Source organism: Schistocerca americana, chromosome 1 (genome assembly GCF_021461395.2).
Source record: "Schistocerca americana isolate TAMUIC-IGC-003095 chromosome 1, iqSchAmer2.1, whole genome shotgun sequence".
Lineage (NCBI taxonomy): Eukaryota > Metazoa > Arthropoda > Insecta > Orthoptera > Acrididae > Schistocerca > Schistocerca americana.
Window position 1 is genome coordinate 160,374,057 of NC_060119.1, and position 25,073 is coordinate 160,399,129.

At 46.3% G+C, this 25,073-nt stretch overlaps 1 protein-coding gene and 1 pseudogene across 1 annotated transcript in view; one reads left to right on the forward strand and one right to left on the reverse strand.

Annotated features, from left to right (window-relative positions):
- Positions 1–25,073, reverse strand: part of LOC124612541 (tensin-4-like) — a 661,402-nt gene that overhangs the window by 406,358 nt on the left and 229,971 nt on the right. The gene's annotated exons all lie outside the window — the stretch shown is intronic.
- Positions 7,335–7,452, forward strand: LOC124556205 (annotated as a pseudogene).

Below are 25,073 nucleotides of genomic sequence, written 5' to 3' on the forward strand. Positions count from 1 at the left end.
TTTCTTCTTGGTATAGCAATTTTAATGGCCAGTAGTGTACATTCAAAAATGCGGACGAACGACTTATTGAAAACTAACCCACAACCGTTTTACCTTTTTCTCTGCGTTTCTTTTGTTCTTTGTGTGTCACTGTTCCACGTGCTACAGCTTTCTGCATCAGTGTCACCCGTTCTGCTGTAACGTCCGTTTCCCGTGGACTTAGACGCAGAACATAAGGTATCACGTCTGTACAATACTGCTATAGCTAACACGCGTAACATGCTAGTATCTCTCTAGTGTCTACGCCAATTTAGCATATTTATTTGCTCCATGTGCTGTGGTTTTCAAGTATTACCATTCCGATCTGCGGCGTTAATGAACAAAGCCGTACGGTTAGACATTCCAGGAACATAACATCAGGTAGACTTGCTAATTTTCAATTTGTTAATACTGTCTGGATCAGCTCATTTGCTAGAGCTTATTTTATGTTACCTTTTTATTTTCATACTTGAAGCATCGCTGCTTACCAACGCAAGTCAGGTGCAAGTTTCTGCTAAACAATTTTTGCTATTGCATCGTTCCTGATCTTGCATATTAGTCCCGTTATAATTTGGGGACAGTTTTTTCGTGTTGCATCATATATATATATATATATATATATATATATATATATATATATATATATATATATATATATATATATATAATTGCAGCTATATCGACATTTAATGTTATTACTCTTCTTCTTTCTTATTATGTTGAACCCGTTTGAAGCAGGTTAACTGATGTTCTTTTCCTCTTACTCTTCCAAAATATCTTTGCTGTGTCGTTGCTTCCATTTTTCTGATCATTATTTTCCAGATTTCTCTCTGGCAAAACAGTTGTCTCCTAAGATCAATTTATTATTTTTATTGTTATTATTATAGTGTAATCCGTCATTCATTACGTGAACCTCTTTTAAAATCTCCGTTGCGTATGGGAAGTTGCATTGTCGGATCAAAACTAAATCCTGTGAAACTTGCAACTTAGATTCTTTGCGTATTTATATGAAAATAAGTTGTAGTTATTTGTGTACAGCCCCAAGACGCAAGTATGTCTTGTGAAAATCCCTTTTTTCGTATTCAATGCACGCTGTATCCATTTGAACGTACTCTCTGCATACACACCTTGGTCTCCAATGCAATTTCCACCTCCCCTCTCCCCCCCCCCCCCCCCCCGGCACACTGACAACACACACACATTCACACACACAATTTCCTAGTTGCCAAATTAATTATTCGTTGATCCCTTAGAATGTTTCCTGTCAACTTCTCCTTTCTTTTAGTCAAGTTGCATCGTAAATCTCTTCTCTCCGCAGTCCAATTCAGTACTTTCCATTAATTTATATAGCAATTTTCCATAGAGAACAAAAAATGCGAGAAGAAAGAAGAATGCAGTATAACACCTTACTCATTTGTAGAATCACTATTTCACTCTTGAACTGAGTGGATGCATTTTTTGAAACCACTTGGCTGACAAAACCTTGTGACATACGTAACTGGAATGCACTAACTATTAGCGAGCAGTGGTCTTTCCTTCTAAGTTACGTGACTTCAATATCTTTCCTTCACGAAAACTGTTTTAGTGTGCTGAAATACAGTCAGCTACACAGTTGTACAAACGTTAATTCGAAGCTTAATAATTATCAGCACATTCTTTAAACTACTTACGTAAAATACGTTTACTACATAAATAACGCACAAAATATGTGTAAATTTTTATATCCACAAGAATATAACTTCATTTTAAACAAATAAATACAGTTAACATATTCTTGCACCAGATTCCCTCCATTCTATGTTGGTATATTATCTGAACCAGTTTTAGGTAGATACTAAAGTAATTAAAAGCAGAACTGTAATTCTTGCCACAGAACTCGTGTTATTTTAAACAAAAGAACAAAAAACAAAAGAGATACGGTTACTTCAGAAACACTAATAGCGAGTGATTTTCTCAAATCTGTTGCTGATAAAAGTCATTTATCCAAATTTTTGTTTAGTAAACTGTATACAGAACAAAACTGAGACATGAAATACAAGATACATTACTCGCTTTAACTTCTTTAAAAAATCCAGTATTACAAAAAGTAATATTTGCTGCAGATCTGAGGATGGACATTGATGACCGAAACCGGTAGTTTAAGGACCTAACAAGTATGTGATCATAGACTGAAACAAAGAATTTGTTCTACACTCTCTAGATAATGTTCTATTCGCGGCCATGACGCAGCTTGTGAATATTTATCTCCATTGCCTTACCATGTATAGTCGTAAAATGTCCTGCATTTTAAGTCCATTTTTACAAGTGGATTCTCCCAAGTCAGGTTTCATCAAATGAAATAAGTATTCCTGTCATGAATGTGGTTTTCATTTTCTAGCGAGACTCGAGAATAGGACGCAGATAATTGGGCACCGCCGATATATATCGGACTACTATATGGGATTTGGGACTGATGTAGCAATGACGAAAAGTCAATAAATTTCAGCATGTGATTGATTTGAGTATAGAGATAGCTATCCATTCACACCCCCAGCCACGCCGCATTGTTTCGTTGTTGGTATATTTAATATTTCAAAGCAATAGTAATCATTTACGATGTTTGTGCTCGTAACTGTGGTACATACTGCGTCGTTCATTTGTTTCGGTTTGCTCCGTTCTGGGAGGAGTCCACAGCGCAAACTTCTCTCGTACGCTGGCAGACAGCACTGCAGAAATGTACGGCCGAGCGGACACTGTCCGCCGGGCCGTGGTGGACGGGCCCTCACTCTATGATCCATTACGGCGGTGATGAAAAAGTTAATTGCTTCGGAGGATAGATTATGTAAATTACGAGTGCATATAAGTGTCCGGACCCAACTCCGGACGACAAGGAAGCCATCACGGTACATAATCCGGGCTGCATGAATATTTATTAAACGGCGCAACTGGGCGCGCTTTTTGGGCCGGTAGCGGGCTGGTGGCTGGTGGCCGGTGCTCACACGGGCGCGCGGACACGGCTGCCGAGGTAATTTTGTGCCCGCGTAACGGCGAAGGTAACCGGCGACTGCGCGCGCCCAGAACAACGGCCGTATGAAAAATAAATCAGCCCGCGCTTAATTAGCGTCGTATGGAGCGCGCCTCTTAACAGAATGTCGGAAGTTTAAGGAGATGAAAATCAGGGAGGTGCGAGCAGCAAGGTGCTCCAGTTACGGGCGAGGACACACGTAAACACATTGCTCGGTAGTGAACTCGTACACCGGATGCTAGCTCAGTGGAAGAATAAAAAAAAGGTCACATTCCAGGAACCATCTCGCAATACTGCTGCAACCTTTTACCGAAGGTACGAGAGCGTGGGACAACTTCTCAGATACATGAGTGGCACGTAGACTTCTTAAGTAATAGAACCCAGCTTTTGACAATGTTGACTGGAACGCTCTTTCTCAAATTCTAAAGGTGGTAGGGGTAAAATACAGGGAGAGAAAGGCTATTTACAATTTGTGCAGAAACCGAGGGGCATGAAAGGGAAGCAGTGGTTAGGAAGGGAGTGACACAGGGTTGTAGCCTCTCCCCGATGTTATTCAATCTGTATATTGAGCAAGCAGTACAGGAAACAAAAGAAAAATTCGGAGTAGGTATTAAAATCCACGGAGAAGAAATAAAAACTTTGACGTTCGCCGATGACATTGTAATTCTGTCAGAGACAGCAAAATGTAGACTGGCAATGGCAAGGAAACCGTTTCTGAAGAAGAGAAATTTGTTAACATCGAGTATAGTTTTGAGTGTCAGGAAGTTGTTTCTGAAAGTATTTGTATGGAGTGTAGCCATGTATGGAAGTAAAACATGGACGATAAATAGTTTGGACAAGAAGAGAATAGAAGCTTTCGAAATGTGGTGCTACAGAAGAATGCTGAAGATTAGATGGGTAGATCACATAAATAATGAGGAAGTATAAAATAGAATTGGAGAGAAGACGAGTTTGTGGCACAACTTGACAAGAAGAAGGGACCGGTTGGTAGGACATGTTCTGAGGCATCAAGGGATCACAAATTTAGCATTGGAGGGCAGCGTGGAGGGTAAAAACCGTAGAGGGAAACCAAGATACCAATACACTAAGCAGATTCAGAAGGATGAAGATTGCAATAAGTACTGAGAGATGAAACAGTTTGCACAGGATAGAGTAACACGGAGAGCTGCATCAAACCAGTCTCTGGACTGAAGGCCACAACAACAACATGATGTCCTCGACGGAGGGTGTTCATCAGAGACAAGGGTATCTTCAGGGCCACTCCAGCGAAGAGTGATAGGGCCGCTATTATTTTCTTTATACACTGAAGTGACAAGAGTCATGGGGTACCTCCTAATATCGTGTTGGACTTCCTTTTGATCGGCGCAGTGCAGCACTGGACGTGGCATGGACTCAGCGTTGGAAGTGCCCTGGCAATACTGGGCCATTCTGCCTCTATAACCATCCATAACTGCGAAAGTGTTGCCGGTGTCGGATTTTGTAGACGAAGTATCCTCTCGATTGTGTCCCATAAATGTTCAATGGGATTCATGTCGGGCGATCTGTATGGCCATATCATTCGCTCGAACTGTCCAGAATGTTCTTCGAACAAATCGTGAACAGTTGTGGCCTGGTGACATGTTTGGAACATGAAGACCATGAATAGCAGCAAATGGTCTCCAAGTAGCCGAACTTAACCATTTATGGTCAATGACCGGTTCAGTTGGACAAGAGGACCCACTGTATTCCATGTAAATACAGCCCACGCCACGAGGAAGCCACTACCAGCTTGCACAGTCCCCTGTTGACAACTGGTCGATTGCTTCTTGGAGTCTGCGTTATCAGTTCTTACCACCTGAAATCTGATCTCTTCTGGACTACCATTTTGCAGTTCTCTAGGGCCCAAATGGTTCAAATGGCTCTGAGCACTATGGGACTTAACATCTTTGGTCATCAGTCCCCTAGAACTTAGAACTACTTAAACCTAACTAACCTAAGGACATCACACACATCCATGCCCGAGGCAGGATTCGAACCTGCGACCGTAGCGGTCGCGCGGCTCCGGACTGAGCGCCTAGAACCACGAGACCATCGCGGCCGGCCCTAGGGCCCAATCGATATGGTCACGAACCCAAGGGAGGCGCTGCAGGGGATGTCATGCTGTTACCAAAGGCACTTCTATTGGTCGTTTGCTACCATAGCCCATTAACGCCAAATTTCGCTGCACTGTCGTAAAGAGGGCGTTCGTCGTAAATACCACATCGATTTCTGCGGTTATTTCGTGCATTATGCATGTCTATTACCATTAGCAACTCGACGCAGACACCGCTGCTGTTGCCGCGTAGTAAAATTTGGAAATTTGTGGTAAGGTCTTATGGGACCAAACTGCTGAGGTCATGGGTCCCTAGGCTTACACACGAATTAATGTAACTTAACTACCTTACGCTAAGAACAACACACACACCCACACTGACATGTGATTACATTTTCACGCAATTTGGGTGATAGATCCTGAGAAATCAGTACCCAGAACAACCACCTCTGGCCGTAATAACGGCCTTGATACGCCTGGGAATTGAGTCAAACACAGCTTGGATGGCGTGTACAGGTACAGCTGCCCATGCAGCTTCAACACGATACCACAGTTCATCAAGAGTTGTAACTGGCGTATTGTGACGAGCCAGTCGCTCGGCCACCATTGACCAAACGGTTTCAATTGGTGAGAGATCTGGAGAATGTGCTGGCCAGGGCAGCAGTCCAGCATCTTCTGTATCCAGAAAGGCCCGTACAGGACCTGCAACATGCGGTCGTGCATTATCCTGCTGAAATGTAGGGTTTCGCAGGGATCGAATGAAGGGTAGAGCAACGTGTCGTAACACATCTGAAATGTAACATCCACTGTTCAAAGTGCTGTCAATACGAACATGAGGTGAACGAGATGTGTAACCAATGGCACCCCATGCCATCACGCCGGGTGATACGCCAGTATGGCGATGACGAATACACGCTTCCAATGTGCGTTCACCGCGATGTCGCCAAACACGGATGCGACCATCATGATGCTGCAAACAGAACCTGTATTCATACGAAAATATGACGTTTTTCCATTCGTGCACCCAGGTTCGTCGTTTAGTACACCATCGTAGGCGCTCCTGTCTGTGATGCAGCGTCAAGGGTAACCGCTGCCATGGTCGCCGAGCTGATAGTCTATGCTGCTGCAAACGTCGTCGAACTGTTCGTGCAGATGTTTGTTGTCTTGCAAACGTCCCCATCTGGTGACTCATGGATCGAGACGTGGCTGCACGATCCATTACAGCCATGCCTGTCATCTCGACTGCTAGTGACACGAGGCCGTTGGGATCCAGCACGGCGTTCCGTATTATCCTCCTGAAGCCACCGATTCCATATTCTGCTAACAGTCATTGGATGTCGACCAACGCGAGCAGCAATGTCGCGATACGATAAACCGCAATCGCGATAGGCTACAATCTGACCTTTATCAAAGTCGGAAACGTGATGGTACGCATTTCTCCTCCTTACATGAGGCATCACAATAACGTTTCACCAGGCAAATCGGTTGGAAACTTTCCTCATGCCAGCACGTTGTAGGTGTCGCCAACGGTGACAACCTTGTGTGAATGCTCTGAACAGCTAATGATTTGCATATCACAGCATCTTCTTCCTCTCGTTTAAATTTCGCGTCTGTAGCACGTCATCTTCGTGATGTAGCAATTTTAATGGTCAGTAGTGTAAAAAAGTAATAAATAAAGTGATAAAAATAGCAATTATTTTGAAACTTGAAATGGTAACGTCATTTAAAAAATAAGACTGTAGTGAAGCAAAATAAAATAAGTTTTCGATAAAACTGGCACTTGCCGTATTTATACTTAGGTACTGCATGTGTTTAAATTACCAATTAGTTCAATGTTTTACTGTTCCAGTTTTCTCAAAGCAGCAATAGTAGTTATTATAGGCGAAACGAGACAAAGCGATGAATGACATGCTTAATAAAGTCTGACTGCGTTTTAATCGCTAATACCATCATCAACATCAGCAGCAGCAGCACCTGAATACATCAACGGCAACAACCTGTTGATGTAGCCATTCTTTTCTGTCACTCGCTGATTGTGGTTGTTGCAATTCATTAGGCAGGACTTTTGCTTCCAAGATGTTTTGTCCTGAAACTGTTATGTCGAATTAAATGCCGAATTTAATTAGAGATTCTTCTCTGTATAATGTTCCTCAGCGTCCTTTTCTCTTTAATTACATTCAGTATTTGTTCATTCGATTTCCTTTCACTCCAGGATATTTCTGTAGCTTTTCTCTGTATCACGCCAACGGCCTTGCCGCAGTGGTGACACCGGTTCCCACCAGATCAGCGAAGTTAAGCGCTGTCGGGCTGGGCTAGCACTTGGATGGGTGACCATCCGGTCTGCCGAGCGCTGTTGGCAATCGGGGTGCTCTCAGCCCTTGTGAGGCAAACTGAGGAGCTACTTGATTGAGAAGTAGCCGCTTCGGTCACGAAAACTGATATAAAGTCCAGTGATGATGCCTATGAACTGAAGATGACATGGCGGCCAGTCAGTACCTTCGGCCCTTCATGGCCGGTCTGTATCCACATCTCTGTTCCTCGTAATTCTTTTCTGTTTCCCAAGAGTACACCCTTGATAACCACAGCTTAAAATACTCCAAATAAATGTCTTGATAAACTTCTAGTTTCCATATTAAGGTGGCGTTTGTTAATAAATTACTCTGATACGTGAATGCTTGTTTAGTTATTCCAATTCTTCTTTAAAAACCCACTTCACTCATTTTCTCAGTTTTGTGTTGGAAAAACAAAACAAAGAAATAAAATAAACTGTTTGAAGGACATGATCTTTACGCCAGCGACTACTATATGTTTTTATTACACACTATTGCAATTTCGGTCTTAGGCCGTTATCAAGTGCTGATATTACAGCTTGATAATGGCCTAAGGACGAAATTGCAATAGTGTATAATAAAAACTTATAACAATCACTGGCGTAAAGATGATGTCCTTCAAAACGTTTTTTATGACTGTGAATCCCAGCTACAACAAGTGTAAAATAAACTGTGTTTGCGTTCTAGTAGCGACAAAGTTTTATTTCCATGCATTCGTGAAAACACCCTTGAAAGTATGAAACAGAACCAAGAACTAAGCATAATGTACAAATTATAAGACGAATATCCAGAATGAGAAACATGATAAGGGACTTTTACAACGCGATTTTGTGAGTTCCCATGTGTCAGTGCCTCTTCAGAGGTCTATAGATGGCTGCTATTTTCACGTACAGTCGTTTGCACTCCGCAGCTGAAAGCTGCCAAAGCGCTACCAGGTGTCAGGGATTTCCTTAATTTGACTCAGCTGTAGGACTGCCTTAGTAGTACAGATCAAATGCATCAAAACTTCATGTATAATGCGGCAGTTTCTCGCGCATCTCAATGTTTACGTCATGTCTCTTGCACGTGTTTGAAAAGTACACTCAGCGGTATATGTGTATGCGAAGTACACTGATAGGCTAGAACATTATGACCATCGACCTATTGTCGATATAAACCCGTCCGCGACGTAGCAGCGTCGCTTGGCGAAGTATCACTGAGTGTGCTGTGTACATATAGAATGGGGAAGACGTGCGGTCTAACTGTGTTTGACCGAGGACACATTGTGATGGCACCAAGGTCTAACACGAGCATTTCGGAAAATGCACAACTTGTCGGGTGTTAGGTAAGTGCTGTGGTCTTCAACACACGGCGAAACCAAGGTGAAACCACGTCCAGACGTCGTGGTGTTGGGCGCCAACCCTTATTACAGTTCTCGGATGTTGTAGACTGGGGAAACTGGTAAAACGGGACCGGCGATAAACTGTGGCGGAACTAACATCAGACTTTAATGCTGGGCAGAGTACAAATGTGTCTGAACATACGGTACGCCGAACACACCTACGGTCGGCCTCCGCCGCCGACGACCCATGCATGTGCCAATGTTAACAACACAATATCGGCAACTACGACTGAAATGGGCACGTTAACACTGGCACTGGACGTTGTCGCAGTGGCAGAGCGTTGCATGGTCTATTGAATTCCGATACTTTCTTCAGCATGTCGATGGGAGGGCGCGGATCCGTCGTGTTCAAGGGGGACAGCTCCATGAGTTCTTACTGGGGACGAAGACTAACTGGCGGGGCCCCATTATGGTCGTGGGCACATTCACTTGGACATCCATGGGTCCAGTGGAGCTCGTGCAGGACACCGTCAAGGCCAAGGAGCATCGTACACCGCTTGCATATCCATAACGCTCATGTTTTCCGACGCCAGTGGCTTTTCTTTTGAGTCATCAGTATCTGACTAGTTTGATGCTGTCAGCCATTAATTCCTCTCCTGTGCCAACCTCTTCATCTCAGAGTAGCACTTGCAACCTACGTCTTCAGTTATTTGCTGCCTTTATTCCAATCTCTGTCTTCCTCTACAGTTTTTACCCTCTACAGCTCCCTCTACTTCCATGGAAGTCATCCCTTCATGTCTTAACAGATGTTCTATCATCCTGTCCCTTCTCCTGCTCAGTTTCACACATATTCTTTTCTTCTCCAATTCTGCGCAGAACCTCCTCATTCCTTATCATATCAGTCCACCTAATTTTCAGCTTTCGTCTGTAGCACCACGTCTCAAATCCTTCGATTCTCTTCTGTTCTGGTTTTCCCACAGTCCATGTTCCACTATCATACAATGCTGTACTCCAGACGTACATTCTCAGAAATTTCTACCTCAAATTAAGGCTGATATTTCATATTAGTAGACTGATTTGGGCCAGAAATGCGCTTTTTGCGATTGCTAACCTGCTTTTGATATCCTCCTTGCTCCGTCCGCCATTGGTTATTTTACTGCCTGGGTAACAGAATTGCTTAACTTCATCTACTTCGTGACCATCAATCCTGATTTTAAGTTTCTCGCTGTTCTCATTTCTACTACTTCTCATTACCTTAGTCTTTCTTCGATTTTCTCTCAGTCCATACTCTGAACTCATCAGACTGTTCATTCCGTTCAGGAGATCCAGTAATTCTTCTTCACTTTCACTAAGGATAGCAATGTCACCAGCGTATCGTATCACTGATATCTTTTCACCTTGAATTTTAACCCCAACCCTGAATCTTTCCTTTATTTCCATCATTGTTTCTTCGATGTACAGATTGAACAGAAGGGGCGACAGACTACATCTCTGTCTTACACCCTTTTTAATCTGAGCACTTTGTTCTTGGTCGTCTACTCTTATTATTAGCTCTTGGCTCTTGTACGTATTGTATATGACACGTCTCTGTCTATACCTTAGCCCTATTTTTCTCAGAATTTCGATCATCTTGCACCATTTTACGTTGCCGAACGCTTTACCAAGTCAACAAATCCTAGGAATGTCTCATGATTTTTCCTTAGTCTTGTCTCAGTTATCAACTGCAACGCCAGAACTGCATCTCTGGTGCCTTTACCTTTCCTAAAGCGAAACTGATCGTCATCTAACACATCCTCAATTTTCTTTCCCACTCTTCTGTATATTATCCTTGTATGTACCTTTGATGCATAAGATCTCAAGCTGATTGACCGATAATTCTCGCACTTGTAAGCTCTTGCAGTCTTTGGAAGTGTGTGGATGATATTTTTCCGAAAGTCAGATGGTGTATCTCCAGAAGTGAATAGTCGTTTTGTTACCACTTGCCCCAATGACTTCAGAAATTCTGATGGAATGTTATCAGTCGATCTGTCGCTTTTGCCTCATTTTATTTTAAGTAATTCAAAGCTCTCTTAAATTCTGATCCTAAAACTGGATCCCCTATCTCTTCTAAAACTGCTCCTATTTCTTCTTTTATCACATCAGACAAATCTTCTCCCTCACGGAGGGTTTCACTGTACTCTTTCCTTATCTGCTCTCTATCCTCTGCGTTTAACAGTGGAATTCCCGTTGCACTCTTAATGTTACCACTCTTGCTTTTAATTTCACCGAAGATTGTTTTGAGTTTGCTACATGCTGGGTCAGTCCTTCCGGCAATCATTTCCTTTTTCCACTTCCTCACATTATTTATTCATGCAGCTATTTCGTCTTAGCTTCCCTGCACTTACTATTTACATCATTCCTCAGCGACTTGGATTTCTGTATCCCTGAATGTCACTGAAGGTTTTTGAACTGTATTCTTTCATCGATCAACTGAAGTATTTCTTCTGTTCCTCATAGTTTCTTTGCAGTTGGCTCCATTTCCAACTTCTGTGATCGCCCTTTTTAGATGTATTCATTCCTCTTCAATTGCCTACTGAGCACTTCCTTATTGCTGTACCTATATTCTTAGAGAACTTCATGCGTATCTCGTCATTTCTTAGTACTTCTGTGTCCCACTTCTTCGCGTATTGATTCTTCTTGGCCAATCTCTTAAACTTCGACATACTCTACATCAGTACAATATTGTGATCTGAGTCTATATCTGCTCCTGGGTAAGCCTTACAATCCAGTATCTTCTTCAATAAAATTCTTCAGGGTATCAGACCGCATCGTCATAATTTAAAATGCGCCAACGTTTCGGCCAGCGTTGCAGCTAGCCTTCATCAGGGCCTTACGTTAACTGCTAAATGAACACACTTGGTTCCTTAAATAGCTGCACGAGAAAACCGTGTCGTTACTTGATTGGCTGTAAAAGGAGGAGGAGGAGGGGTGAAAGGTATGCTTTATTGGTGTTTCTTTTATTATCTGTCATTGGCTGAAATAGCTGTTTTCTATTGGTCTTTATATTAATCCACCCCATTGGAGGAGACGGACGAATAGCGAACAGGTGATGGCTGTGACGTCACACTGTTTCCATGCTGTTCTGAAGCCGGCTGCGGCGTGCCATTGCTTTGTGTGCTCGCGACCACTACTGCGGCTCTCCGCGTGTCTGCATGGGCCGCCACGGATCTGCCGCCGCTCCGTAGCCCTGCTATTGCAGGCAGCCAAGACCTCGGAAGCTTGTACCCGTCCTCTCTGTTCATGTTGGCGGGTCTTTTGGCTATTTCTATCGCCTCTCTAATCTTTCTTTTCAAAGTGAGAGGCTGTTTCGCCAGGACGCGGGCTTCTTGAAAAAATATTGGTTTCCCGCACTCGTCTCGGTGTTCCGCCACTGCTGACTTAGTGTGTTGTTTCAGGCGGATATATCTTTCATGTTCCGCGAGCCTTGTGCTAATCGGACGTCCCGTCTCACCTATGTAGACTTATCCACACGCACAACCAATTTCATACACGCCAGCTGTGTGTAGTTTGTCAACTGCATCCTTGGTAGAACCGAGCATGTCTGATATTTTGTTTCTGCTTCGGAAAATTGGTTTGATGTCGGCTTTTCGTAGAATTTTGCCAATACGTTCGGTGACCCCTTGTACATATGGTAACACAGCAATGCTCTGTGCCTCCTTCTCCTCTCCCCTATTAGTCTTCTCCCTTGTCGACATGGTGCTGTCTATCATCTGCTTCCCACAGCCATTCGTTCCGAAGATGGACCTGAGGCGTTCAAGTTCTGTCTTCAGATGTTCTTCGTCGCTTATCCTGTACGCTCTCTTCGTTAGCGTGTGCAGGGCGGACTTCTTCTGCGTGGGGTGATGGTGGGAGGAGGCGTGAAGGTACCTGTCCGTATTGGTTGGTTTCCTGTACACTTTGTGGCCAAGTTTACCATCAGGTTTTCGATAAACTTCCACGTCGAGAAAAGGCAGCACCCCATTCTTCTCTGTTTCCATTGTAAACTGAATTTTCCTATGCTGTTGGTCCCGCGTCCTGGCGAAACAGCTTCTCACTTTCAAAAGAAAGATTAGAGAGGCGATAGAAATAGCCAAAAGACCCGCCAACATGAACAGAGAGGACGGGTACAAGCTTCCGAGGTCTTGGCTGCCTGCAATAGCAGGGCTACGGAGCGGCGACAGAGCCGTGGCGGCCCATGCAGACACGCGGAGAGCCGCAGTGGTGGTCGCGAGCACACAAAGCAATGGCACGCCGGAGCCGGCTTCAGGACAGCATGGAAACAGTGTGACGTCACAGCCATCACCTGTTCGCTATTCGTCCGTCTCCTCCAATGGGGTGGATTAATATAAAGACCAATAGAAAACAGCTATTTCAGCCAATGACAGATAATAAAAGAAACACCAATAAAGCATACCTTTCACCCCTCCTCCTCCTCCTTTTACAGCCAATCAAGTAACGACACGGTTTTCTCGTGCAGCTATTTAAGGAACCAAGTGTGTTCATTTAGCAGTTAACGTAAGGCCCTGATGAAGGCTAGTTGCAACGCTGGCCGAAACGTTGGCGCATTTTAAATTATGACGATGCGGTCTGATACCCTGAAGAATTTTGTTGAAGAAGACAACGGCCGCGGAAGCCTACGCTTACATTTAATCCAGTATCTGATTACGGAATCTCTGTCTGACCATGATGTAATCTAACTGAAATCGTCCCGGATCACCCGACCTCTTCCTAGTATATCTCCTCTGCTTGTGATTCTTGAACATTCCCCATTATAAGGGGCTTTCAAAAAGAAACGAGCCAGAGGCATAATTACAGAAACCAGTAATTGTGCGTCAGAAGTATTGACCCTGGCTGTTGAGACATTTGTCCTACTGTGGCACAAGGCGGTGGATGGCTGTCTCATAAAATTCCTGGGGCTGCGATGTTAACTAGTCCCGCACATACAGCTGGACGTCGTGCAGGTTCATATTACTAGAGTTATTATCGAATAATACTTTCTGATAAAGTAAACACGCTTCCAAGTAATACCATCCGTCAAGTCAGTCAGTCACAGTAACAGTTGCATCACACTTCGCTGGGATACGTCCGATATTAGTACCGTGTTTATGAATGACAATACTAACTGCCTAGTTTTCAAATATTTCTCAAGCCTGGTGCAATAGCAGCATAGAACCGTTTGGGTCAAATTGAAACAGGCGACAGATGGTCCACAGCCGATTATATTAAGCTGGAGATAGTCGAAAATAAACATTTATTGTGTTAGGGACATACACAGCGTACACCGTATAGCAACAAGGTGGCTCACAGTCACTGCTCAAAGTGTCAACCGCCAGTCTCAGTGCAAGCACATCAACAGCGCATGAAGTTCTGCCGCCCTCTCTCAAAGATACCTCGTGCCTCTTGTACCACGGGACACGCAGCTTTCACCCTAGCAAATCAGATCCTCATCCATCTACATTTCTACAGGGGTTTCATACACAACGTCTTGACGTAACCCAGAGGAAAAAGTCCAGAGTGCGATGGAACTGCATTCCCTGCCTCAATATAATTATAATGTTAGATGACATTATTCGGATTAATCAGCGATCTCAGTGAAGTAACATTAGGGTCAGCACATCTGTTTCAAGCGTCATCATCGTTAGCCATATGGTTTACTATCTGAAGTTCGCCTACTAGTAGAGGCCGAAACCTGGCACATTTTTTTGTAAATGATTGCGCGATCGAGACAGTTCTTTACTAATTTTACTTTTTAAATGTAATCTACATCGACATCCATACTCCGCAAGCCACCTGACGGTGTGTGGCGGAGGGTACCTTGAGTAACTCTATCGGTTCTCCCTTCTATTCCAGTCTCGTATTGTTTCTGGAAAGAAAGATTGTCGGTATGCCTCTGTGTGGGCTCTAATCTCTCTGATTTTATCCTCATGCTCTTCGCGAGATATACGTAGGACGGAGCAATATACTGCTTGACTCCTCGGTGAAGGTATGTTCTCGAAACTTCAACAAAAGCCCGTACCGAGCTACTGAGCGTCTCTCTTGCAGAGTCTTCCAGTAGAGTTTATCTATCATCTCCGTAACGCTTTCGCGATTACCAAATGAGCCTGCAACGAAGCGCGCTGCTGTCTTCCATCAACCTTCTCTTCCATCAACGTTATCTGGTACGGATCCCACACCAGTGAGCAGTATTCAAGCAGTGGGCGAACAAGTGTACTGTAGCCTACTTCCTTTGTTTTCGGACTGCATTTCCTTACGATTCTTCCAATGAATCTCAGTCTGGCATCTGCTTTATCGACGAGTAATTTTATATGGTCATTCCATTTTAAATCACTCCTAATGCCTACTCCCAGATAAATTATGGAATTAACTGCTTCCAGTTGCTGACTCTCTATATTGTATCTAAATGATAAAGGGTCTTTATTTCTATGTATTCGCAGCACTTTACACTTGTCTACATTGAGATTCAATTGCCATTCCCTGCGCCATGCGTCAATTCTTTGCAGATCCTCCTGCATTTCAGTACAATTTCCATTGCCGCAACCTCTCGATATACTACAGCATCATCAGCAAAAAGCCTCAGTGAACTTCCGATGTTATCCAGAAGGTCATTTATATATATTGTGAATAGCAACGGTCCTACGATACTCCCCTGTCGCACGCCTGAAATCCCTCTTACTTCGGAAGACTTCTCTCCATTGAGAATGACATGCTGAATTTTGGTATCTAGGAACTCTTCAATTCAATCACACAATTGGTCTGATAGTCCATATGCTCTTACTTTGTTCATTAAAGGACTGTGGGGAACTGTATGAAACGCCTTGCGGAAGTCAAGAAACACTGAATCTACCGGGGAATCCGTGTGTATGGTCCTCTGAATCTCGTGGACGAATAGCGCGAGCTGGGTTTCACATGACCGTCTTTCTCGAAACCCATGCTGATTGCTACAGAATAGATCTCTAGTCTCCAGGAAGTCATTATACTCAGACATAATATGTGTTCCAAAATTCTACAACTGATCGACGTTAGAGATATAAGTCTATAGTTCTGCACATCTGTTCGACGTCCCTTGTTGGAAACGTGGATGACCTGTGCCCTTTTCCAATATTTTGTAACGCTACACTCTTCTAGAGACCTATGGTACACCGCTGCACGAAGGGGGGCAAGTTCCTTCGCGTACTCTGTGTAAAATAGAACTGGTATCCCATCAGGTCCAGCTGCCTTTCCTCTTTTGAGCGATTTTGTTATTCTATCCCTCTGTCATCTATTTCGATATCTACCATTTTGTCGTATGTGAGACAGTCTAGAGAAGGAACCACAGTGCAGTCTTCCTATGTGAAACAGCTTTGGAAAAAGACATTTAGTATTTCGGCCTGTAGTCTGTCATCCTCTGTTTCAGTACCAGTTTGGCCACAGAGTGTCTGGACACTTTGTTTTGATCCATCTACCGCTTTGACATAAGACCAAACTTTCTTATGATTTTCTGCCAAGTCAGTACATAGAACTTTACTTTCGAATTCGTTGAACACCTCTCGCATAGCCCACCTCACACCACACTTCACTTCGTGTAATTTTCGTTTGTCTGCAAGGCTTTGGCAATGTTTATGCTTGCTGTGAAGTTCCCTTTACTTCCGTAGCAGTTTTCTAAATCGGTTGTTGTACCACGGTGGCTCTTTTCCATCTCGCTTGGCACATACTCACCTAATGCATATTGTACGATGGTTTTGAACCATCAGTTGTAAGCCCATCATCATCTGTTTCATTTTGACACAGAAGGTTTGACTCGCCCTGTATTTTCTACAACAGGCATTCATGTCTTCTTTCTTCTATCCAGTGCTGACCGAAAAGTCAGTTGTAGCCGCGCGGTCTCGGGTGCTGGAGTCATGGACTGTGCGGCTGGTCCCGGCGGAGGTTCGAGTCCTCCCTCGGGCATGGGTATGTGTGTTTGTCCTTAGGATAATTTAGGTTAAGTAGTGTGTAACCTTAGGGACTGATGACCTTAGCAGTTAAGACCCAAAAGATTTCACACACACCTGAGCAGTCATTTGTACGAGACGCTGTGACGTGACGTCGTTGTAGCAGTTTCCACTAGGGCGATCGCTGTTGTACAGCGCTCCACTGTGAATCCAGGTCCTCATTTGTTACACCTCCACGGTCACCCGTTTCAATTTACGCGCCCGCATCAATTCTCGCCCCTGGCGGGTGCTGACGAGAGGAGCTCGCGACCGCATTCGTGCTCAGACAGCGTGACAACACGTTCGATTGTGCTGCCTTCGGCACGCGGGCATTTATCAGCGCCAGTCCGGCCCACGGAGCGGGGGACCCCGGACAGGGCGAGTAGCTTCCAGCAGGGCGCCACCCCAGCCCAGCCCAGACAGAACACCCGCGATTTGTCACGCCTGCGACTCGCCCCCGCCCATCCCCCGTCTTTGTGAGAGCACTCAGCGCGGCACTGCCAGTCGGAGAGAAATATCTTATCTGGCATTGGCCGCCCACGCTTTCAAGAGGTCTCGACCGGCCCCTTGCCGTCTCGCGCCATTCGCCGGAAGCAAACCCACCCGCGCACATCTGAGGCGGACGATACAGATCTGCTTCGAACAAGTGTCTCGGAAGGACGTTTGAAAGGAAATGTCTCCCTGCGTCATCTATGAGTTTCACACGCAGCATCTCCGGATTCTGTCCTCGACAGGCGCCTCATTTCTCGGTACTGATGCAGCGGCATGAAGTCAAGTGGAGTGCTGATCTACTGATTTCCAACAGTAAAGGAATAAAAGTGGTTGGAACAAACATGCCAATTACTAAAGCAATTGTGGAATGACAGGCTAGTCTACTGATGTCCTTAGCCTTGTACACAAGCCTCGTCGTATTTAGCAGCCTTATTTCTCACAGATCAACATCTATTTATGAAGATCGGTCCAAACGAACTGCACAATATTTTTATCAAAAATACAAAGTCTGTTCTAAATCTTGGCTATTCTAGAAAATCATAGAAAGATTGTATTCAAAATCATTTCACCCTATTTCTGCATGTCACGTTGTCGTTGCACTCTTTCAGGATGGATGCTGTACTTGCTCATCTCAAGATTCGTAGTGTTATAGAGTACCTGTGTTGTGAGAGCTCAAATAATTCAAATGGCTCTGAGCACTATGGGGCCGACCGGGGTGGCCGAGCGGTTCTAGGCGCTACAGTCTGGAACCGCGCGACCGCTACGGTCGCAGGTTCGAATCCTGCCTCGGGCATCTATGTGTGTGATGTCCTTAGGTTAGTTAGGTTTAAGTAGTTCTAAGTTCTAGGGGACTGATGACCTCAGAAGTTAAGTCCCATAGTGCTCAGAGCCATTTTAACCATTTGAGCAATGAGCATTTGTCATGTAGAGCTCTCGCGGCGAAGTGAGTCCGGTTTTCGCAGCCGTGCAGTACGGACGTGCTGTTGTTTCCGCCTGCGGAGCGCGCGCGCTCGCTGTTGTTTACGTTTCAGCGCCCGACACTTACGTGTCGCTTACGTGTAGCAGAACCACGGTCAACTGTTTTAGAAAATAAACACTACGATTCAGCTTGTGCAACGACTACATATGACTAAAGGCCTTGGAAGTGGATCATTTCCTACGCGACGTTGCTAAAATCCCAGCTTCCGACATCTTGGGCATCCATCTGTCCATATTAAGCAGTACGGTGTTAGTCAAAGTCATAAGTGACGCGGTGTGTGAAAAAGCACTTCATGACACCAAACGCGGACTACGCTTTTGCCACGCCGACGGAAATGGCGGTGCGGTCACCGTCGAACACGCAGGCTTAGGAATCCGCACCATACGAGTTTTCGAACTCCCGTTCGAGCTCCCGGCGGAAGACGTTATCGCGGCCCCTATTGCACTGTACATAGCCACACTGTTGAACTCTGTGCGCAATTCCAAACGTAGCACAACAGATCACCATCGATCTCCATCGCCACGTACCATCTTACCTGCAAACCAGCGGGTGCCGTGCCGTCGTCATATACGACGGCCTCATCAAGATTTGTTCCGGGTGCGGCAAAGAACGCCAATTCAGGTCTGAGCGACGAATCAACGAATTGGCAGCCGCTACCGTGGCGCCTTCGACGACGGTTTTACCGATCACCTACGCATCGGCGCTCTCTTCTCCTCCCACCGACCACCGTCCATCGGACCATGTACCGGTGACCCTTCCTTCGTTACAGATACTGCAGGGGTCGGCGCGTCGCGCTCACAACCTGACGCTACTCCTGCTCCTCTACGAACAGCGACGATTTCCGACCCCCCCCCCCCCGCCCCCCCCCCCCAACCCCCCCACCCCACCCTCCGGCCGAAGATATGGACGCCCCTTCACTTATCGTTCCCGCGACGGCCTTCCTCTCAGACCGCCGCGACTCCCTCCCGTCTTCCGACACAGGGGGACGAACACGCAAACAACGTACACCTAAAAGGCGTAAGAGGAGGCGACGTACAGTCTCGGAACGAGACAAATCACCTTCCCCTTAGGCTCCACAGGCCGTCCGGCCCGACGAGGCCTCAGAGAACCTGCACGGCGACACGAATGACGACAAAGCGACGCCGGCTCTGGCTGTCCCGGTGCCTACTTTCCTGGCTCGCCGAGGTGCACCTGAACCCGTGGACTCCACCGATGCGAATGCCGCTCCTACGATCGAAGTGAAAAGTAAGAACATCGCAACGACAGCGCCTTCGATGGCGTGGAGTGACGACGTCGACGAAGGCCCAAACCACTCGCAGGGGCCGGAGTTACCCCAGACGGAAGCCCAGTTACGCCGCCGATAACGCCGTTGCCTCGCCCCTCTTCACCCTCCGCTGATGGATTTCCCCTCCACGGCGGGGTATGACTCCAAACCTACCGAGTAGCGACGATCAACACTAACTCCATTAGCTTCCCCGAGAAAATACGACTGCTGCGAGAGATGATCGGGCATAGGATGTCGACATCGCACTAATACAGGAAGCACACTTGGCCACACTTCCAGACGTCGTGGGTTATCTTATTCTTCTCCTGGTGACTACCTGGGGCATGACGTAGCCCTCTACGCCCGAGAACGCATTCCGGTGGCTGATATCACATACCTTCCATTAGCCAGAGGCATGGCCGTCACAGTCATGGGGACGCGAATTGTCAACATTTACGCTCCGGCAGGCTCCACCCGCACACGTCACAGGGCACACTTCTATTCGGAAGAATTCGCCCCTTTCTTTCTTGGACGCTGTGACCATTACTTGCTTGGAGATGATTTTAATTGTGTCTTGCATCCTAAGGACAAGTGCCGCCGGCCGCGGTGGCCAAGCGGTTCTAGGCGCTTCAGTCCGGAACCGCGCGACTGCTACGGTCGCAGGTTCGAATCCTGCCTCGGGCATGGTTTAATTAGTTCTAAGTTCTAGGGGACTGATGACCTCAGATGTTAAGTCCCATAGTGCTCACAGCCATTTTGATCAAGTGCCCCACTACAACACTTGTCAAGAACTGCGCCTCGTCGTCCGTGATCTGTTGCTCCGCGACACTTGGAAGTTCGGCACGGCGACGCACCTGGACATACTTACCAGACGAGTCACTCCGCGAACCGCCTTAATAGGATTTACGTCTCTCGGGATCTGACACCTGCAGTCCAAGGTGCAGAACTCAGGTCCTTGGCCTTTTCGGACCACTGTGGTTACACCTGCAACATTCTCACTTCTGCAACAAGTGGTCTGGCGCAGTCGTGCACCTCCCATCTTCATGATCCCGAATGTCTTCAACGTGTTATCGAGACTTGGGCCACCTATGAACGTCGCTTACTTAAGTACTGCACAACCTTGACTTGGTGGCTGGAATGTGTTAAACCTGCCATTCGATGTACCTTGGTTCAGTATGGCAAGGAAGTATCTGCGTGGCGCCCGCACATTACCGACTATTTCTACGCCGTTCTCCGCGGCCTGGATGCTCAGCCACCCACCCCTGAAACCCAGAGGGAACTAGCAGGATTAAGGCACAAATTGTAACGTTGACACGCCGTAGACTGCAGGGCGATGGTACGGACCCAACGTCAAGATTCGGCGGAACAAGAACATCCCACCATGTATCATGTCACCGGTGATAGGAAACACCGACGACAACGACTCATCACCGAGATCTACACCTGTTACGCCCAGCAAATCACTTGCTAGGCAAAAATCGTCAATGCATTTTTAGACCAATAGCGCACATTGTACCAGGAGGACACTACTAACAACCGCGCTGAGGAGTTTGTGTTACCACACGTAACTCGCACCCTCGTCAGCGACGAAGCGGACGAGCTGATGGAGCCAGTTGCGAGTGACGAAGTCCACGATGCAATCAACAAAGGTGCTCTGGATAAGTCACCTGGTGTCGACGGATTGCAGACAGAATTTTATCGCGCTTTCCTCGCGCTAAATGCGCCACGGTGGACGACAATGTTTCATGAACTGATGACGATGCGGAACGCCGTACCACCGTCCTTTGTCACAGAAATTATTATTTCCATCCACAAACCGACACCGGGAGTGACGACAGCACATTACCGTCCCCCGACTCTGCTTAACGCAGACTATAACATTATTACACGACTCCTGGCGACGCTATACCGCAAGATCCTGCCTAGCATTCTATCCCCGGAACAGACAACTCCGGGAGGCTCAGATAATATACTAACGACCACAGGAGTACGTGATTTAATTGCACTGGCAGCGGTGTGTAGACTCCGCGCCGCGGTGGTTGCCGTTGGTTTTGACAGCGCATTCGACAAGGTGCGGCATTGTTTTCTGTTCTCAGTAATGAGCCGAATGGGTTTTCCACTCGCCTTTATCGATGTCATCCGGGGTCTGTACGTCACCGCCGAATCGCTGATTCATGTCAACGGCCGTGTGTCGGGACCACTGACGATCCGGCGTTCCATAAGGCAAGGCTGGCCACTTTCGACCCTACTCTAAGCCATAAACCTGGAGCCACTCATCGGTAGTTTGACGAGCCACCTTTCAGGCCTCATTTTGCGACAGCATAGCTTTAGGTGTCGTGCGTATGCTGACGACCTCCTCCTCTTGGTCCGCTCACGGAATGTAACACAAACGCCGCTTGATTTGATATCAGCGTACGGTACTGCAGCGGACAATAACATGAATGTGGCTAAATCCACGGCAATGTCCATTGGACATGACCTCTCACACGACGGATAGCACCTCTCCCAGAAACTACGATACCTTGGTATCATTTTCACCTCCACCGTGCGCCGCACCGCTTCATCAATTTTCAACGTACACTCCAAATTATCCGCACGGCGGTGCGACAAAATCTCCTCCGCCGACTACATTCTTTACAACGTGTCCAATACCTCAGTCAAGAAGTCAACAAGTGGCGTCCAGAACGGACATCGCACAGATCCTCCCGCTGCATCAACCATTGGACGTAGCGCCTCCAGGCTGCTTTCGGATACTCTCTTACGGCCGGTACGCTCTTTAAGGTCCGCTACGAAACCCTCGCCCTCCCCCCGTGAGCGGAAGTTCTCGGCCTTGCGAATGTGCGACTCCGAGCGGCATCCTTCTACGTGTCCACCATGCAGAAGCAGTGGAATGAGGCCCGGTCCCTTACGCGCAGATTGCTGGAAATTCTTATGCCCGCGAGCATAACGCCACCAGCACCAGTCGGACACATCATGCACCATCTGACACACATTTCTGATTTCATCGTCGACTTCAGTTATGTTCACACACCCTTACCGAACGCGCGTTCTCCTCGGCCACCGCTTTGTTACATATCCAGCAACAACATCGACCTCAGACACCCATCGACGCAGTGGCCCACGGTTTGGCGTCATATCCACCAGCTTCTCCTCCCCTCCATGGTCCGGGCAACATGATACCACGTCGCATGTGGAAAATTCGCCGCAAATCAACGTCTACACGCCATCGAACTAACGGACTCTACACTTTGTTCCATTTGCCACCTCATGGATGACAGCCGCTCAAAGCACAAACTCTTAGAAGGTTCACCATTCTTGTACTTAAGTCGGCATTGTGCCTTTCGTATTCAATCCCGATGCAAGTTCTGTGTTTCATGGTCAATGTGAAGGTCCAAGGGATACAGTAAACCTGCACTGGTGCATCGGAATCTAATACTGGTCCCCCAGGAGCTGCCAAAGCACAATCTCTTAGAAGATTCACTCTTCTTGTACTTAAGACGGCGTTGGGCCTTTTGTATTACATCCAGATGCAATTTCTGTGTTTCATGGTCAATGTGAATGTCCAAGGGATACAGTAAACCTACACTAGTGCATCGGAATCTAATACTGGTCTCCCAGGAGCCGCTCAAAGCACAAACTCTTAGAAGATTAACTCTTCTCGTACTTAAGTGGGCATTGTGCTTTTTGTATTCAATCCCGATGCAATTTCTGTGTTTCATGGTCAATGTGAAGGTCCAAGGGATATAGTAAACCTGCACTGGTGCAACGGAATCTAATACTGGTCTCCCAGGAGCCGCTCAAATCACAAACTCTTAGAAGATTCACTCTTCTTGTACTTAAGTCGGAATTGTGCTTTTTGTGTTTAATCCCGATGCAATTTCTGTGTTTCATGATCAATGTGAAGGTCCAAGGGATACAGTCAACCTGCACTGGTGCATCGGAATCTAATACCTGTCTCCCAACTGACGCCAACTGACTTGTGCTGCCACCAGTGACGTCTGAAAACTTGGTCGACAGTTCATTGCCTGTTACCTGCGCGTTCCGCCGGATTCGGTTCACCCATGGACTTTAACCCATCCTGAGGATACTTATTTCGCCGCCACCAAAAATCATGCGACTGTATGGGTGAAGGGGTGGACGGTCACCTAAATGTATAATTATGGCGACAAATCGCGTCTTGATTTCTGGCAGTATTTACAAACCGCCCACAATGAAGTAGAGCACCGACCGCGTTACCGCGCCTCCTTCGCCAATTACCTACAAGCGATCTTTACGTCACCCGCGCTCAGCTGGATGGTGCCACACGTGGATGACATTCCCGCTCCCCCTGCTGACATCTGACACTCTCCGCGCTTCTTTCTATATCGTAACCCACAGTGGAGTAGGCGCATGGGTAAGTGCCTCCTTTCTTTTATGCCCTATATCAGAGTACTCTGGTCATTCCTCCAACTCTACTGTCCCCTCCTCTTTGGCTTCTACCCTCCTTTCGGGTGCTTCTTCCCGGTAGCGGTGTCGGGGACACAGTGGCCAGGCGTCGCGTGCTGACCCCTTCCCACTCTACCGGGCAGTTGCCTGCAAGTCGTATCACAGCCCCGCACCTTCTTCCCTTTTTGTCTATTGCCTCACACCTCTTAACTTACTTCAGTATTATTGTTATTATTTTTTTCCAACAAATTGTTAATAGAGACTTCTGCTCGCCTCGTTCGCGTGTAAGGTCTCGTATTGATTCCGCCGGAAGGATGACATTTCTGTTGTATTTATGACTGTAGAAATAAAGGTATTTTCTTTAATTACCCTATAACCAGTTAAAAAAAAAAGAAAACTAAAGGGGAGTGATTCAGGGATGGGAAGGGGGAGGCATCATGCCCAGGCCTCGGGTTTCGACACCTGCCCACCTTGTCTCCACAAGCTCAGAACTGATCACGGTACTCCTGACAATTTTTTTTTATAATTAAAAAAGAAAAAAAAATTGGTTGAACGTTAGTTTGCCGTACTAAAGGTCCCAGGTTCAACCTTCAGCAATGCCAGTTTGTTTTAGTTTTTTTTTTTTTTTTTTTTACGTGTGAAAGTGTTCCTTTTCGGAATTTATAGCCGTACGTCGGTGATCGGTGATGCCATCTAGCAGTCAATTATTATTGTTACTCTTATTATTATTACTATTATTACTTTCGCGCTTGCGATGAAATTGTTCATTTTCTGTTCTGACTGTCTGTCTTTGTTCTGTGAAACTACAGATTATAAACTTACTCATTACAAATAAACAAAGTGAAAGCGGACTACCAATAGAACACTGCTATAAACTCCGAACAGTCGATTTACATGTCAGGATCATGTCGCTCCATATGACAATTTCATACGTACTAATGTACAAAAACTGGGAAGGCCAGGGCTCGAACCAGGAGCCTTGGTACGACAAAATAACGCTCTGCCAAATTCCCCACGGGAGCTCTACACGATAGGCGCTCAGTTGTGCTACTCCTATGCTCCGTAAGTCACGTCTTACCTATTACCTACCGTTTACGCTCGTTCTGCTGGACGACAGCACATCGCACAAACTATATCGGAGTTTTGGTGGCAGCGCGCTGTTAGCCGAGCTGTCTAAGACGCTACAGTCAGGGACTGTGCGG